The sequence below is a fragment of the Schistocerca serialis genome, chromosome 8 (assembly GCF_023864345.2).
Source record: "Schistocerca serialis cubense isolate TAMUIC-IGC-003099 chromosome 8, iqSchSeri2.2, whole genome shotgun sequence".
In the NCBI taxonomy this organism is placed as follows: Eukaryota; Metazoa; Arthropoda; class Insecta; order Orthoptera; family Acrididae; genus Schistocerca; species Schistocerca serialis.
In genome coordinates, this window is record NC_064645.1 from 565,415,396 (window position 1) to 565,434,292 (window position 18,897).

The window sequence follows — 18,897 nt, forward strand, 5'->3', positions numbered from 1 at the left end:
TGAGTAATGTTGCGCTAGTTGATTCTCGGTATGAACGGATGGTTCAAAGGGTTCAAATGGCTCTAAGCACTACGGGACTTAACATCTGAGGTCATCAGTCCTCTAAATTAATAACTACGTAAACCTAACTAACCTAAGGATATCACACACATCCATGCCCGGGGAACCTGCGACCGTATCAGCAGCGTGGCTCCGGACTGAAGCGCCTAGAACCGCTCGGCCACAGCTGCCAGCATGAACGGATGTGCTGGTACGTTTGCCGTGTAAGGGAATCCTGCTGGTTTTCATTAGCTTCTGACCAGGGTCCTTGCTCGACGCTTGTCTTTAAATACGCCGCTAACCTGGTTAGCGTATGTTGTGGCTGTTTTAGATTAATCATTGCTCAATAGCCCAACACAGTTTGTCGGCCGTCGGAAGCCATGTACGTGTTATTTATTCCTTTGTTCTAGTCAATCTATAAGCATGCTATTGTCAATTTGTTACTCTAGGTAGCCATTAAGTTACCATTTTTGGGGTGTTTAGATGGAGTGCGGCTCCTTTGAGTGTAGATTTGTCAATTTCCAATTTATTGTTTTTCCACCAGTTTTTAATTGTGCTTATGCGCATATATGTATTTTTATATATGTGGGTGGAATCTTAACTTTTTTATTACTATTGACCTGTAATTAATGTCATATTGTAAAGAAAGTAACTTATTGGAGGTTAACTGTCTCCGTAAGGTGTTGTGGACGGTGCAAAAAAATGTTCAAATGTGTGTGAAATCTTATGGGACTTAACTGCTAAGGTCATCAGTCCCTAAGCTTACACACTACTTAACCTAAATTATCCTAAGGACAAACACACACACCCATGCCCGGGGGAGGACTCGAACCTCCGCCGGGACCAGCCGCACAGTCCATGACTGCAGCGCCTAAGACCGCTCGGCTCATCCCGCGCGGCTGGACGGTGCACTTTGCTGATATTCATCTTAATGTTCTAGTCAATGCGTAAACTTGCTAATTATTTTCTCTTTACATGGAGTGTGTCTGCCTTGATGTTATAAGTGACTGTTTCATAACCAGTTCTTTAACGCGCCAATGCGCATATTTATAATTATGGGAGAACTTGTGGTGTGTTCCCCTGTTGAACTTTAACTAAAGTGTAGAAACCTGAATCAGGTGTTTTCTATTGTTCTAGTGCTACTATCTGTCAAGTGTAACACGCGACATTTTCTTGATCTGTTATCAAGTGTCACAATAAATGGAAATTGCAGTGAAGCGATGCCCTATTTCAGTTGTTCCCGTGATTTCCTATCTCCGCATTTGTTAATCTAAATTCATAATATTTTACTGTTTAAATGTTGGAGGGAGGTGCGTGTGTCCCAAGCGTTATGGTCTGTGGAATGTCTTCATGGCATTCCCTGGGTGATCTCGTCCTTCTGGAAGGCACAACATATCAACACAAGAATGTATCTACCCCTGGGGCCTTTGCATCCTTACATGCAGTTCGTTTTTCTTCGTACGATGCAGGGCAATGCAACGTATTACAGCTCGTAATGTAAGTGCGTGGTTGGAAGAGCACCAGGATGAGATTGCCGCACTCCCCCGGGCCACCAAACTCACCGGATTTAAACTCATTCGAGAATTTGTGGGATCACCTCGACCGGGCTGTTCGCGCCGTGGATTCTCAACCGAGAAACTCAGAGCGGCAGTGGAGCTGCCATGGCTGCCAAGCTCTGTCGGCACCTTCCAGAACCTCGCTGACCCTTTTCTTGCACTTCCGCGTTGCAACAGGTCGTTATTCAGGCGTTTTACAGATGTTCGCATTAATTTCTTTGCGTGTTTTTGGGTACTTGCATAGTTTAATTTATAAATTTCGGGCGTATTATAGTATTTGAGAGTTGTAGCATCGCGTTTTAGTACCCGTATAGTGTAAATTCACGTAGTCATCAGTCATCTGTTAGTGATGGAAATGTTACCGATGTTGGTGCCATTAAAGCGGAGTTACTAAATACAGTTTTCCGTAATTACTTCACGAAAGAAGACGAAGTAAATATTCCAGAACAGCTGTTAGCATGACTGACATAAAAGCAGATATCCTAGGGGTTGCGAAACAACACAAATCACTTAAGAAAGGCAAGTCCTCCGGTCCAGATGGTATACCAATCAGGCTCCTTTCAAAGTATGCAGACACAATAGCGCCTATCTTAGCAATCATATACTACCGCTCACTTGACGAAAGGTCTGTTCCTAAGGACTGGAAAGTATCACAGATCACACCAATATTCAACAAGGGAAATAGGAGTAACCCATTGAATTACAGACCCAGATCACTGACCTCAATTTTCAGTAGTATTTTGGAGCATATACTGTACTCGAACATTATGAATCACCTTGGAGAAAATGACTTATTGATACATAACCAACTCGGATTTAGAAAATATCATTCTTGTGCAACACAGCTAGCTCTTTATTCCCATAGACTAATGATTGCTGTCGACAAGGGATCTTAGATCGATTCCATATTCCTAGATTTCCGGACCGTTCCTCACAAGCGACTCTTATGGAGTATCGTCTCAGTTGTGTGACTGGATTGGTGATTGCCTCTCAGAGAGGTCACAGTTCGTAGTGATAGACGGTAAATCATCGAGTAGAACAGAAGTGGTATCTGGCGTTCCACAAGGTAGTTTCCTAGGCCTTCTGCTTTTCCTGATTTATATAAATGAACTAAGTGATAATCTGAGCTACCCACTTGGATTGTTTGCAGATGATGCTGTAATTTACCGTCTAGTAAAATCATCAGACGATCAATTCCAATAACAAAACGATGTAGAGAGAATTTCTGTATGGTGCGAAAAGTGGCAATTGGCACTAAACAAAGAAAAGTGCGAGGTCATCGACACGGGTACTAAAAGAAATCCGATAAATTTTGGGTATACGATAAATCGCACAAATCTAAGAGCTGTCAATTCGACTAAATACCTAGGAATTACAATTACGAGCAACTTAAATTGGAAACAGCACAGGTAATATTGTGGGGAAGGAGAAACAAAGACTGCGCTTTGTTGGCAGAACATTTAGATCCTTACCAGATAGGATTGACGGAGGACATCAAAAAAGTGCAAAGAAGGGCAGCTCGTTTCGTGTTATCGCGCAATAGGGGTGAGAGTGTCACTGATATGATATGCGAGTTGCGGTGGCAATCACTGAAACAAAGGCGGTTTTCTTTGCGGCGAGATCTATTTACGAAATTTCAATCATCAACATTCTCTTCCGAATGCGAAAATATTTTGTTGACACCCACCTACGTAGGCAGAAATGATCATCATAATAAAATAGGAGAAATCAGAGCTCGAACGGAAAGATTTAGGTGTTCCTTTTTCCCGCACGCCGTTCGAGAGAGCAGTGGTAGAGAAGTAGTATGAAAATGGTTCGAAGAACCCTCTGCTAGGCACTTAAGTGTGAATTGCTGAGTAACCATGTAAATGAAGATGTAGAAATATGCCTGGACCGTGTATATTTTTGTTTGTGACAACCTACAGAGACTTAGTTTACCTCAGACGAGATGCCATCACTCCAACTCATGTCTGTAAGTAGAATGCTTTGTCGACTCCAGTGTTCACTGTCTCAGTGTTGTGATTTTATCACTTGGCTGCGATGGTGGGATTAGTTTCTTTGTGTGTCTTGGAGAACATTGTGATATTAATTGTCAGCATGTCCTAAACAATGAAGAACATAAATCATACCCCGCACAGCATAGCAGAGCTGTGGCAGCTTAGAATTTTAACTTCAGGTGCGAGTAACCTTTTCGTTCGTATCGGTGGTCTTGTGTCGAGAGGACGGAGTTATGGTCGCTTGAGCTCTTTGAATTCTGATAAAAGTAAGTGGTAACTTGGCGCAACTGGTTAAACTAATGTACACTTTCAAAACTGAAGGACAGTGGGCCACAACAATATAATAAAATTCTACCAGATTTGTGTGCTGATCATTTGCGGGTGTACCACCAAAAGTGTTGTTGTCTTAGAATCATTCATTCATAATCAGTGGGAGCGCTACATACTGTCAGCTGCACTGAAGGTAGGATCAGGTAAGGTTAACAAGTGCAGGATGTGCGGCTGGACTTTGAAGACGGAGAGCAATCAAGTGGGTCTGCTATTCATTCGGGCCATGGACTTCTGTTAAACTTCTGCTTCCCGGTAAGGAAGTTTGTTTATACCATTTTGTAGGTTAGGGCTTAGACATAATTATTTTCTCTCGTTGTCAACTGATGTGTTTCCTTTCGACTGGCACTAAAACGTCCCATAGGAATTTAACGAAATACACGAGAGAAGGCCGGCCCCGGTGGGCGAGCGGTTTTAGGCTCTTCAATCCGGAACCGTGTGACTGCTACGGTCGCAGGTTCGAATCCTGCCTCCGGCATGGATGTGTGTGATGTCCTTAGATTAGATAGATTTAAGTAGTTCTAAGTTCTACGGGACTGATTATCTCAGATGCTAAGTCCCATAGTGCTCAGAACCGCTTTGAACACGAGAGAAATTAGCAGGGAATATTTCAAACTTACAAGATGTTGCTGCAATCATTGGTACGGGCCTTACGTGTGTGTGGCGAACTGTACACAGTCACACGTTAGACCCGTACCATCTGACGCTGACATAGAAGCTGCGTGGGACGGATTTCAATTGGACAGTTACTTTCTAAGTAAGGGTTGTGAATAATTTCACTCTGTGGGTCTTAGAAGGTATTACATTCTCTGCTGAATCCATGTTCACAAATTACGGTGCAGTGAACCGTCGTAACATGCATTACTGGGCCACAGATGGATACGCCATATGGATCGTGAAAGGAGGTGGTCGATTATGTGGGGTGTGAAATCTTGTACATGAAATTATCGGTCGACACTACTTCAGAGGTACTCTAACAAGAGAGGTGTAGTGATAGCTTAGGGGCTAGTCTTGAAACTATGACTCTAGACATTAGAGGCAGCATGTGGATGCGGTACGGTGATCATTCAGGCTATTCTGTGCGTGATGTTGTGCAATAACTGAGCAACGGATATCCGGAAGACTACACATCGTGGCCTCAGGAACGACCCGCACGGTCGCCCAATGGTTTTTCTGAAGATAGCTGAAGAATCGAGTTTAAGTCACTGAATTCACAAGTCCAGACGATTTCAAGCAGTGCTTCGAGGAACCCTGCCGCTCCGTCCCACTGGCAAGTTTGCACGCTGTCCGCAGGTCATGTAGACGGTGCGTTGAGTTGGGTATTCATAAAAATGGGCGCTGGTCTGAACACCTCACTCGATCGACCATTCCACTGCCTTAACATTTATCTGAACATAGCCAGTTATGTGCAACATGTTGCAACCATTTCCGAACTTTTGAACGTTTCTAGCTTCCGAACTGAAATTTGCTGATAAAAAGGAAGTATGTTATGTTTAAAACATTATAACTCGTTGCAGAATAACATCTTATCTCAAAACACAGTCTGTATATCACGATTAGTTCCATTAACGGAAGGCAAGACTATGGACATAATTAAATGGCATCAATTATATATACTTGCTATCGTCGCTGTTCTAATGGTTCAAATGGTTCTAAGCACTATGAGACTTAACATCTGAGGTCGTGAGTCCCCTAGACTTAGAACTACTTAAACTTAACTTACCTAGGGACATCACACAAACGGTTCAAATGGCTCTGAGCACTATGGGGCTTAACATCTGAGGCCATCAGTCCCCTAGAACTTAGAACTACTTGAACCTAACTAACCTAAGAACATCACACACATCCATGCCCGAGGCAGGATTCGAACCTGCGACCGTAGCAGCAGCGCGGTTCGGGACTGAAGTGTCTAGAAACACTAGGCCAAATCGTCGTTGTCATCTATTATATAAATCATATTTCTCACTGTTAGCTCACTGTAATGGAAGGCACTTTATGATATTGATGCACTTGTATATATTTTTCCAAATCTCGCAACTCGAAATTAAGTACACTGAGATAACAAACTAAATGTCTGAAACGAATATTTAATTGTTTTATTCAAGTAAACAACTTACACCTTACAGCAATAGATTATGGTTCTGTTAGGTGATCTTGTAAGATTCCAGGTCTCAAGTTGGAGCAGAATCTTTGATGGTGAGCTAAGACGCGCCTAATGTACGGATTTTCATCACTGCAAACTTACCTGTCACAGGGCCCTTAGAAAGCTGCCCATCCGTGAACAATACCAACTGTGCGAAGCTCGACAGAGAAGTACTGCTCTGGATGGTCCACTGACGGATGTGATCACTGGGATCGAAACTATACGTCCCCACGGCCTGCATACGTTGTTTATGTCAGGACTGTAATTCCTGCACCGCCAGTCCTCCCAACATCGTATGTTTGGAGTCGTGCATTCCAGAGGCAAGCTGACGGGCGCTTGTTGACGTATCGTGTCCCGTAATATCTCAAAGTATCTGCCCAAATTCTACTGCACGATAGTAAAACTGGCCAGCTTTTCATAACTTGATCGGCTCGATTACTACGGTTGGTGGTTGCACTCACAAGGACGCTGGTTATGAAACACTCGTCCCGCTTTCCACACGTACCCTGCAGCTTCGCCTGTGAAAGGTTTCGTGTCCCAGCAACATCAGCCAGCCAGGTGACCGTCGAGAAGTACGTGGCGCCTGATGACCATGACTGGCGCTGAGGTGATGGCCGGAAACATAAGAGACAGCTACCGTCACGTCTGTAAGTAACGTGAATTCAGATCAGTACAGTAGAACAAAGACTGAATTTTCTTATACAACAACATGCACAATCAGAATACAAACATCAAAATTCTGGCCTTGGAAAGCGAGCTAAATACCGATCCTCCCTTCGGACCTCAGCCGGCCGGTGTGGCCTAGCGGTTCTAGGCGCTTCAGTTTGGAACCGCGCGACCGCTACGGTTGCAGGTTCGTATCCTGCTTCGGGCATGGATGTGTGTGATGTTCTTAGGTTAGTTAGGTTTAAGTAGTTGTAAGTTCTAAGGGACTGATGACCTCAGATGTTAAGTCCCATAGCGCTCGGAGCCACTTGAACCATTTGAACCTTCAGACCGCGTATTTATTTCCTGTAGAGGAGCAGCGACTATCTCCATGTGACCTGTTTACTGCGACCCATAGAATCGCGTCTGCAGGCAAAAAAACTACGTTGCACAGGAACTGTCGCTTCCACTCTACGAGTCGCGTTCCACGTCGCTGGAGTGGCGTGATATTACAAAATGCGCATCTGAAATTTCCTGAAATGGGTAACGCTCCTACTTTGATACAAGTGTATACTGAAGATAGTGTTAAATTTCACAGAGTGCACGCCACAAACTATTTTGCATCACTTTCCAGGTTAACACCGACCAAGTCGATGGCGAAGCCACTTGTTTGTAATGAAACGAGCAGTTGACAACTAAGACGAGCCTCACAAACATTTCTCTCTCTACACCTCGCAGCACTTGAAATATTCATTTCCGAGGACTGACTCTTCATATCAGAATACTCAGTCTGTGCAATTTTGACATCAGAATTTCGAGACACGCTGTACGTTTTCGTACCCACAGACTGTTGCCAGCGAGCGAGGTAGCTAAAGCAGTGGGCACGAAACTGGACTCGCACACGAGAGGATGGCGCTTCAAATCCTCTTGAGGACATCCAGATTCTGCATCATGGGGTGGTCTTCTTGAGAAGATTCAGCCAGTATATTGCTTGCACCTACTTACATCTCGCGGAAAGTCCGTGAAGGTAAAATTACAGAAACTCGAGATCCGACCAATAATCGTCCTTCTCGCAGGCCAGTTGCTACTGCAACACGAAGAAGTGCGGGGGGGGGGGGGGGGGGGGGGTGACATTGCATCATAAAGCACGCTTTGCAACACACTGTAAGATGGATTGCGGAATGTAGATGTAGATGTCAGATTTTCGTGGTTTGCTTAAATAGCACAAGGCAAATGCCAGAATGGCGTCTTTGAAAAGCTCACGACCGATTTTTTGCCTCATCATTTCGTAAAACACGCTTGTGACCCGTCTCTAATCGTCCATAAGGTCAGAGGATCGACACAAGGTACAATGAATGACAGTCAACTCAGTTAAATGTTGCCTAATGCGCATACATGAGCAGAGGGCAGGTAACTGTACCACGTACGATTGCACATAAATCACTGAAAGCAGTCACGTCAACTAAATATCAGGCAGTATGCGACTGAGCGGTGTGAAGTGGCACGATAATATAAATCACCATGTCGGTAAGGTAGATTCCGATCTGAGGTTCACTGGAAGAATCCTCAAGAAGTTTAGTCCACACATGATGACGTAGCTTACAAAATACTCGGTCGAAGAGATTTCGGGACTGCAGCCTGTCGCCGTAAAATTCATTCTACGATATTTCAACTGGACCCCTGCCAGTCATCTTATGGTGAGTCATCGAAGATTGACGACGCCGTTCTCCGCTTCGCCTTACATAGCGAGCTGTGATATTGCCACGCATGCGTCGTCACGGTGACAGAAGGACCACACCGCCGGCGGCAGCGCCCTCGCTGGTGGAACTGCAAGGATCAGCTGTCTTCGGCGTTTCCGCTCCCCGCAGCCATCGGAATATTCTGGCGTCTTCGACTGGAACAAAATCTCGGAGATGACGGGATTCCACGTATTTTCCAGCTGGTAGCCACTGTCACGATTCATCAGATTTTCCGTGATGCATATTTCAACGGATTCTTTTATAACAAGGTCCCAAAACTTAGTTGCTGTGGCTAAAATTAATGTTTCATCATACCCCATGGAATGTCTGTTAGAGATACAATGTTCCGCAATTGCGGACTTGCTGGGTTACAGAAGGTGAGTGCAACGTTTATACCCCTGTGCGTGCTTTTTCTCCTACGCACGGCATACCACACTGGTAAGGTATTCTGTAAATTCCCGCCTTTCGCAATAACAGGTTATCCTTCACTCATCCCAGCAGATCCGAAATCTTAGATGGTGGGCGGAAAATCAGTTTCACCTGAAAATTGCTAAGGAGTCTTACTATTTTGAAGGAAAGATTTCCAACGAAGGGGAGAAAAGCTAGGGACTTAACTGCCACGTTCTCCTCTTTATCGACTTCCCGGTTCTTGGTTGTAGATGAGAATGGCCTGTTAATTTACGGGGTCGAGTATCCGTTGTCTCTGAACACTGTCCTTATACGTGCAAGCTCTTTAGGTAAACCTTCTGCATCCGTCACTGTTTCGGCCCTGTGTACAACGGTTTTAAGCACTCGTTGTTTGGGATGGGTGATGGCAACTTGAAGAAGAGTGTAAACACAAATCAGTGTGAGTGAGCTTACTACGAGGGTTGGAACTTAAATAGTGGCAACTATTTTTCACAGTCGATAAAAAAGAGTTTCATGTTTTCACCTGTTACTGCCCTTCAAAGTAGTCACCAGCGTTGTGTAGAACCCGTTGCCAGCGATGTGGAAGGCGTAGTATACCGTTAGCAGAGCCTGTTCTGTTGATGGTGCGAATAAATCGGTCTACTGCCTGTCGAATCTCTGGAACAGTTCTAAGCGAATTCCACGAAGTGGTTTCTTCATCTTCGGAATCAAAACAAGCATCACGATGGGTTGCGCATGACTTGGCTGAAATTCAGAAATGGGTGCTTTACGACGCTGCTCAGGCGCACTTGGAGCGCTATGAGCGCGAAGGAGAGGCTTTCTTACACCGTATCGTAGCACTGGATGAGACATGGGACACGTCGTTCGAGCCACCAGTGAAACGGCAATCCAAAGAATGGCATCATTGTGAGTCACCGCGAAAGTCGAAAGCGCCTCAGTATGGTGAAAGTTATGGTGATTCTCGTGTACGACTGTGATGGTGTTATCCTAACGCATTAAGTTCCTCCACGGCAGACCGTCAATGCACAGTATTACTGTTCGTTTTTGGAGCATCACCTGCGACCAGCTTTGCGAAAGAAGCGGCGACACTTTCTGCGCAACCCACCTATCATTTTGCACGACAATGCGCGGGCGCATACAGCGCAAGCTGTGGTTGCTTTGTTCGGTCGATGGGACTGGGAAGTACTGTACTGCCCACCATACTACCCGGACTTAAGACCTTGTGACTTTGATTCCGCAGATGAAGGAACCACTTCGTGGCATTCGCTTCAGTACTATTCCAGAGATTCGACTGGCAGTAGACCTCTCCATTCGCACCATCAACAGAACAGGCTTGCTAACGGTACACTTCGCGTTCCACATCGCTGGAAACGGGTTCTACAAAACGCTGGTGACTACTTTGAAGGACAGTAGCAGGTGCAAACAGGTAACTCATTTGTATCGGTTGTGAATAAATAGTTGCCACTATTTCAATTCCAACCCTCGTAAAAACAGAATGTCCCAGAGAGCCGTCACTGTTTTGTCTAACCAAAGCACCCAGGAATAGAAGTTAATCATCTTTCTCTAATTTCATAGCAAATCGAATGTCTTCACAAACGGAGTTAAGATGATGTAAGAAGTTCATTAACTTATCTTCTCCTTGGGACCACACTGCGGATTATCATCCACGTACCTCCAAAAAACAGTTGGTTTAAGACTTGCTGACTCAAGTGCTCTTTCCTCAAAATCCAGCTTAAAAACGTTGGTCACCAAGGGAAATAAGGGGCCGCCCTTGGCGGCGCCGTCAGTGTGTTCAAAACACTCGTTCGATGAATCGTGAATATTGGCTCTGGCTCTGAGCACTATGAGACTTAACATCTATGGTCATCAGTCCCCTAGAACTTAGAACTACTTAAACCTAACTAACCTAAGGACATCACACAACACCCAGTCATCACGAGGCAGAGAAAATCCCTGACACCGCCGGGAATCGAACCCGGGAACCCGGGCGTGGGAAGCGAGAACGCTACCGCACGACCACGAGCTGCGGACGCGTGAATATTACTTGTCACGCCTGATAGAGGGAACATAGCAGATCCAAAGAAGAGCAGCGCGTTTCATAACAGTTTCATTCAGCAAGCGTGGAAGCTGCTCGGAAGTGTTTAGCCACCTCTGGTGGAAGACGATAGAAGAGAGGCACTGTGCATCACGAAGTGATTTAAAATTCCGAGACCGTACATTGCTAGAAGAGTCATTGCTTCCTCCTATGCATGTATCACGAAAAAAATACGAAGGTAAAACTAGTAGTATTCGAGCTCATAAGGAGGCTTAGCAACCAATATTCGGGACTGCAAAAAAAGGAGGGGGGGGGGGGGGGGATGGCAATAGTATACATAGAACTCTCAGCCACACACCACAAGGTGGCTTGCGGAGTACAGATTTAGATGGGATGTTAAACCATAATCTATCTTTTTTTAATGTTCTCGCACAGAGAACATCCTCCGGGTAATCGGTGCAGCCGCACAGTGAATGATAGCGTACGTGGTACAGGGCCTGCGGGAAGCCTTCCCGTAGCACGGTTGGCAGGTGGTCGCCTCTGCAGCTGGAGGATAGTGAGTATCGCTGCGCCCCCACTCCCACCCCTACGGCTATCACCACCCCTCTACACGGTGGCGCTCACCTCCTTCCTCCTTCCTCCGGGCCCCATAGGAGAGGGCGCGGCCACTTCCTGTTCTTTTAACCGCTTACAAATCAAAAGCCGCCGGCCGCACAATGGCCGAGATCAGCTCCTGCCCTGCAGTGGTTGCTGTGGCAGCAATACGGAGAGAGGCGGTTAAGGGCCTTCCCAGGCGGCGAGGAGCACACGACAGCTGCGCCGTCCAACTGGATACGTTCCCAGTCTGGATGAATCGTCGACTTCGTTTTGCTAGGAGAACTCACGGGAAATGTTGCTCATGTGAGGTTTAATCTCACTCCTTGTTTATTTCCAAACACAGCGATTTCTTCTTTGCTATGTTGCTGCAGTTATGGCATAACACACTGAGAAAGAACGCCAAACGCAGAAAGCCACAAAACTCACAGCATGTGATAGGAAGAAAGGAAATAAAAAGGCCTGCTGATGATGCTGTAACTTCAACGAAACGTTTCTGGGCGGCGAAGATAGAAAAATTGCGTGAGCTCAAGGTGGAACCCGTACAAAAACTTATATAAAATGAGACCCTGTACAGAACTTGTGCGACCCATTCTTGAAGTACTGTTCGAGTATTCAGTATCGCCAGCAGAACAGATTAAAGGAAGACTCCGAAGGAACTCAGAGGCTTGCTACCAGAGTTGTTACCGCTATGTTCGATTAACACGCGAATATTACGGAAGTAGTTGGTGAATTAAAGCGGGATTCCGTGGATCGAAGGCGACCTTCTTTTCGCGAAAAACAACTGACACAGTTTAGAGTACCGGCATTTCGGACAGACTGTAGAACGTTTCTACTGTCACCAGCGTACTACATGAGTACGGACTGCAAAGCGAATATAAGAGAAATCAGGACTAATATGAAAGCATATAGAGAATCGTTTATTCCTGGCTCCAGTTTCGAGTGAAAGAGAGCGACTAGTAGTACCTTACGCCACGTACCATATGGTGGGTTGCAGTGTACATAGATGAAGATGTTAATTAGAGAGGATTTGCAGTGCTGTCCTCGTACATGCGTAGAGAAGTAAGACATACGACTCAAGAGCTGCATTCAGAGTTTCGCTTGAACCAGTACCAGCCGGTAGCTCAGACTCTACCAATGGCGTATCGGTTTGAACTAAATTAGTTTCCAAAGAGATCAGATAAAACTATTGCGTTATTTGTCACTTTAGACTGCTCTGTCAGCAGTAACTGCTCATAGAGTTGACCACAAAATCAACCTGAAACTTTAACAAAGTAACTCCACTCTGTTCACTGACCAATTAAGATATACTGTTTTTCGACTTCATTACTGCAACCAGATAACACAGTCTGCACATGATGCAGAGGTTGTTGCAATGCTCTTTATTCCTGTTAAAGCTTGGCTACATCTGTCACAGCGTTTGAGCTCAGCAAGCAATCTACATTGGATTTCCGGAATCCTTATCACTTTCATCAAGAAGCTCCGCACGAGGTGAAAAAACGAGCGTGGTGCATAGTTATTGCAATTTGGTTGTTGGACAAATATTTTCCACCAGTCCGTAATTTCTGATAGGTACGTGAACACTACGCTGAACTGTAAAATGTAATCTTTAACGACCAGAAAAGTCACACATTAAAATATTCCAGGTTATTATGTCTTCCACTATGAAGTGATAGGAATGGCGGGCGACACTAACCGACAACGGCCAATTGCTCTTGAGTTCCAGAACATGTGACGTCACACCTCTGTGCCGGACCAAGTGGAAACGGGATTAGTTAGTAGCGAGCCAGGGTGTGTATGCATCGGACCTTCGAAAAACCTTCAACTCTCCTTGAAGACGTCCTTCGCGGTCGAGGACGAAACATTCTGTTTCAGCAAGAAGTGGATCCAACCCGGGCATAAAAGCCCAGATTGTTTTAACAAATGTGACAATATGTTGCAACCTTTTTACAGAGAATTAACAACTGACGAAATTGATGTACAGCAACACATAAGCCAGTGCTCCTCTGACTGGATAACATGGCTTCTCTAATGACAAAAGAGTTCCAACAGCCAATTGCATTACTGGTGTTGAGCGGCAGTAACTGAACTACTCAGTCGGTGCCCTACCATTACTTTGTAAGGTTTCAGTTTGATTTTGTGCGCAATTCTGTGATTCTGTGGGCTGATAGCATCGACACATCAGTTTTAAGTGCTAAATAGAGAGACGATTTTTCGGATTTCTTTCAGAAGTACGATCCTAACTCGCATTCAGCGCTGTCTTACATTGGTTGCTTTAATGAACCATCAGACGACATTTCATTAGATTCGAAAATAACGGGTGCCCCGTATAACAATTACAAGATCCGATTTTGCACAGATCTGTAGCAAATTTTGTTTATTTCCAGGTCAACGAGCAACATAAAAGTGTTTGATATTAATTTAAGAGTTTCGACAAAAATTACGTAGAACGGAATTTCGCGGTTGTAAAGTTTCGGGTTGAAGTACTGCTCCGGCATGCAGTTTCATTCTGCCAGGAAGTTTCAAAATTAGATTTCCTATGATTTGTATCAGTTCCGCAAAATCGATGTCTCATCTTCTACCGCAGCTTAATAAAATACAAATTTCGAGTGAGGCTTGTTGCAACGGGCTGGTAAAAAATGGCCATCTATAAATGCTTCTTCCCCTTACATAATATATCTTTTACTCTGTTTCATGTAGGTATGCAAAACACATTAGTATGTTGGTAGTATGGCAGTTTATTGATCGGAGGAATGTTATTTGTACAGTAGCAGTCAGATGCACTCCACAAGTTTGACCTCCACGGTACGTTCTATTGTTACTGTTATTTATATAGAAGAAGTACTGTAAGTAGAAGAAGGAAAACTGGCGTTCTACGGATCGGAGCGTGGAATGTCAGATCACTTAATCGGGCAGGTAGGTTAGAAAATTTAAAAAGGGAAATGGATAGGTTAAAGTTAGATGTAGTGGGAATTAGTGAAGTTCGGTGGCAGGAGGAACAAGATTTCTGGTCAGGTGACTACAGGGTTATAAACACAAAATCAAATAGGGGTAATGCAGGAGTAGCTTTAATAATGAATAGGAAAATAGGAATGCGGGTAAGCTATTACAAACAGCATAGTGAACGCATTATTGTGGCCAAGATAGACACAAAGCCCATGCCTACTACAGTAGTACAAGTTTATATGCCAACTAGCTCTGCAGATGACGAAGAAATTGAAGAAATGTATGATGAAATAAAAGAAATTATTCAGATAGTCAAGGGTGACGAAAATTTAATAGTCATGGGTGACTGGAATTCGGTAGTAGGAAAAGGGAGAGAAGGAAACGTAGTAGGTGAATATGGATTGGGGCTAAGAAATGAAAGAGAAAGCCGCCTGGTAGAATTTTGCACAGAGCACAACTTAATCATAGCTAACACTTGGTTTAAGAATCATGAAAGAAGGTTATATACATGGAAGAACCCTGGAGATACTAAAAGGTATCAGATAGATTATATAATGGTAAGACAGAGATTTAGGAACCGGGTTTTAAATTGTAAGACATTTCCAGGGGCAGATGTGGACTCTGACCACAATCTATTGGTTATGACCTGTAGATTAAAGCAGAAGAAACTGCAAAAAGGCGGGAATTTAAGGAGATGGGACCTGGATAAACTGAAAGAACCAGAGGTTGTACAGAGTTTCAGGGAGAGCATAAGGGAACAATTGACAGGAATGGGGGAAAGAAATACAGTAGAAGAAGAATGGGTAGCTTTGAGGGAGGAAGTAGTGAAGGCAGCATGTAACCTCCCCCTCACTTATCGACCTTAATGACAGTGAAAAATTAAACCGAGTCTACCTAATGGAAATTTGGGAAAAGCAATCGTCACCGAAGTTAATTTGTCGGTAAAGAGGGAGGAAAGGGTTACATCTAAATGAAAGGAAAAATGCAAATGAAACTGGTGGACATTAATTTTGAAAAGGGGTAAAGTTAATGAAGAAAGTAAATGTGCGGTCGTTACGTTAACAATTAACTAGCGGTAATTAGATATTTGAGATTTGGGGGAAATTACGGTCGCCAGTCCTAAGGACAATTACTATAGTAACTGAAAAAGAAAGGTAATTACACATATAATTAGCACTAGAAGCGTGGCAACTGAAGGTTGACACGTGTAATGTGAAAACTGAAAGTTTGTCAGAAGTAATAACTTTCGCTGCACTCTGACTTAGTTTAGCAAAAGAATTAATAAAACCGGAAAACTGAAAGTTAATTTAGTGACTGAAATTAATAAGAAGCTTTCTTTCTTAAGCACATCGAAATTCAGTAAAATACGGTTAGTCTTGGACTACCTCAACAATCATTTCAAAAGCTACTTGAATCTACGCAATTTAGAAATAAGAGATTTAGCTTTAAACTTGAATTAAATGATTCTGAACAATTAACAATAGTAAGATTTAGTACGTACCAAGCTGAGCTGCAGTCACAGGTAAGCTAAAATACGGTAACAAAACTCGCACTCTTAATTTGTGCTTGCGTAATCTAAATATTGTAGCCAGCTATGAATACTTAAACTGAACTTTGAAATTAAAGCAGTGAAATGGAATGATTGTACTTTAATGCCGGCGTCTGAATTTCAACGACACTCGGGTTCATTTCGGAAAAGGAAGGGACCCTGCTTGGTAATGCAATTGGGACAATGAGCAACAAAAGTTCATGCTAAGTTGCTGTAATTTTGCGAGGCAAATGGAACAGATTGAAAAGCTGAGGTCTGCCATACAGTTCTGAAACTTTACGTGCTTTTAGTCTTCCTTGTTGGTTGATTGAAGGTTTGAAGTCGTCGATCGAGGAGGTGGCGACAGTCACTCATTGTCGGCCGTCGCTGTTGCAGAAGCTGGATGTCGGCGCGCCTTCTTCTCAACACGGTCACCAGACGAAACGGGCTCTTGATGTGCGCCAGCTAATGCTTCCCGTCCGCGACACCATGTCAGAAACTATTATCGCAAGTCGAGCGCAATTACATGCTGCCAAACCCCGAAAGCGCGCCAACTCGCGGGAGCTACACACAACACACCTGCTCCACTCGCTACTCCAGCCAGACTCCCCCTGCCCGCGCTCCACGCGGCAGAGTTAACACTACCAAAGATCCTACACACTTTGATTCTTCACACGACCCATCGATGTAATCGTTCGACAGCAGTTATCTCTAGGCAAGACCCAGCGTAAAAATACAAATAATATTTACGAAAAAAACCAATTTTATATCGACATAAGTGCATAAATATATATATACAAACAGTAAAACAATTACAATATATAAAGAGACACAAATGTCATATCTTGAGGTAACAAAACAAGGAAAAAAATAATAGTACAATAGATGGAAATAGGAGGATATGCATTTCCGGCGTTACAAGCAGAGGATCAAGTAGGTAAAAAGACGAGGGCTAGTAGAAATCCTTGGGTAACAGAAGAAATATTGAATTTAATTGATGAAAGGAGAAAATATAAAAATGCAGTAAATGAAGAAGGCAAAAAGGAATACAAACGTCTCAAAAATGAGATCGACAGGAAGTGCAAAATGGTTAAGCAGGAATGGCTAGAGGACAAATGTAAGGATGTAGAGGCTTATCTCACTAGGGGTAAGATAGATACTGCCTACAGGAAAATTAAAGAGATCTTTGGAGATAAGAGAATCACTTGTATGAAGATCAAGAGCTCAGATGGAAACCCAGTTCTAAGCAAAGAAGGGAAAGCAGAAAGGTGGAAGGAGTATATAGAGGGTCTATACAAGGGCGATGTACTTGAGGACAATATTATGGAAATGGAAGAGGATGTAGATGAAGATGAAATGGGAGATACTATACTGCGTGAAGGGTTTGACAGAGCACTGAAAGACCTGAGTCGAAACAAGGCCCCCGGAGTAGACAACATTCCATTGGAACTACTGACGGCCTTGGGAGAGCCAGTCCTGACAAAACTCTACCATCTGGTGAGCAAGATGTATGAAACAGGCGAAATACCCACAGACTTCAAGAAGAATATAATAATTCCAATCCCAAAGAAAGCAGGTGTTGACAGATGTGAAAATTACCGAACAATCAGTTTAATAAGCCACAGCTGCAAAATACTAAAACGAATTCTTTACAGACGAATGGAAAAACTAGTAGAAGCCGAACTCGGGGAAGATCGGTTTGGATTCCGCAGAAATACTGGAACACGTGAGGCAATACTGACCTTACGACTTATCTTAGAAGAAAGATTAAGGAAAGGCAAACTTACGTTTCCAGCATTTCTAGACTTAGAGAAAGATTTTGACAATGTTGACTGGGATACTCTCTTTCAAATTCTAAAGCTGGCAGGGGTAAAATACAGGGAGCGAAAGGCTATTTACAATTTGTACAGACACCAGATGGCAGTCATAAGAGTCGAGGGACATGAAACGGAAGCAGTTGTTGGGAAGGGAGTAAGACAGGGTTGTAGCCTCTCCCCGATGTTATTCAATCTGTATATTGAGCAAGCAGTAATGGAAACAAAAGAAAAATTCGGAGTAGGTATTAAAATCCATGGAGAAGAAATAAAAACTTTGAGGTTCGCCGATGATACTGTAATTCTGTCAGAGACAGCAAAGGACTTGGAAGAGCAGTTGAATGGAATGGATAGTGTCGTGAAAGGAGGATATAAGATGAACATCAATAAAAGCAAAACGAGGATAATGGAACGTAGTCGAATTAAGTCGGGTGATGCTGAGGGAATTAGGTTAGGAAATGAGACACTTAAAGTAGTAAAGGAGTTTTGCTATTTGGGGAGCAAAATAACTGATGATGGACGAAGTAGAGAGGATATAAAATGTAGACTGGCAATGGCAAGCAAAGCGTTTCTGAAGAAGATAAGTTTGTTAACATCGAGTATAGATTTAAGTGTCAGGAAGTCGTTTCTGAAAGTATTTGTATGGAGTGTAGCCATGTATGGAAGTGAAACATGGACGATAAATAGTTTGGACAAGAAGAGAATAGAAGCTTTCGAAATGTGGTGCTACAGAAGAATGCTGAAGATTAGATGGGTAGATCACATAACTAATGAGGAAGTACTGAACAGGATTGGGGAGAGGAGACGTTTGTGGCACAACTTGACTAGAAGAAGGGATCGGTTGGTAGGACATGTTCTGTGGCATCAAGGGATCACCAGTTTAGTTGGTTAATGGCTCTGAGCACTATGAGACTTAACTTCTGAGGTCATCAGTCCCCTAGAACTTAGAATTACTTAAACCTAACTAACCTAAGGACATCACACACACCCATGCTCGAGGCAGGATTCGAACCTGCGACCGTTGGGGTCGCGCGGTTCCAGACTGTAGCTCCTAGAACCGCTCGGCCACACCAGCCGGCACTAATTTAGTATTGGAGGGCAACGTGGAGGGTAATAATCGTAGAGG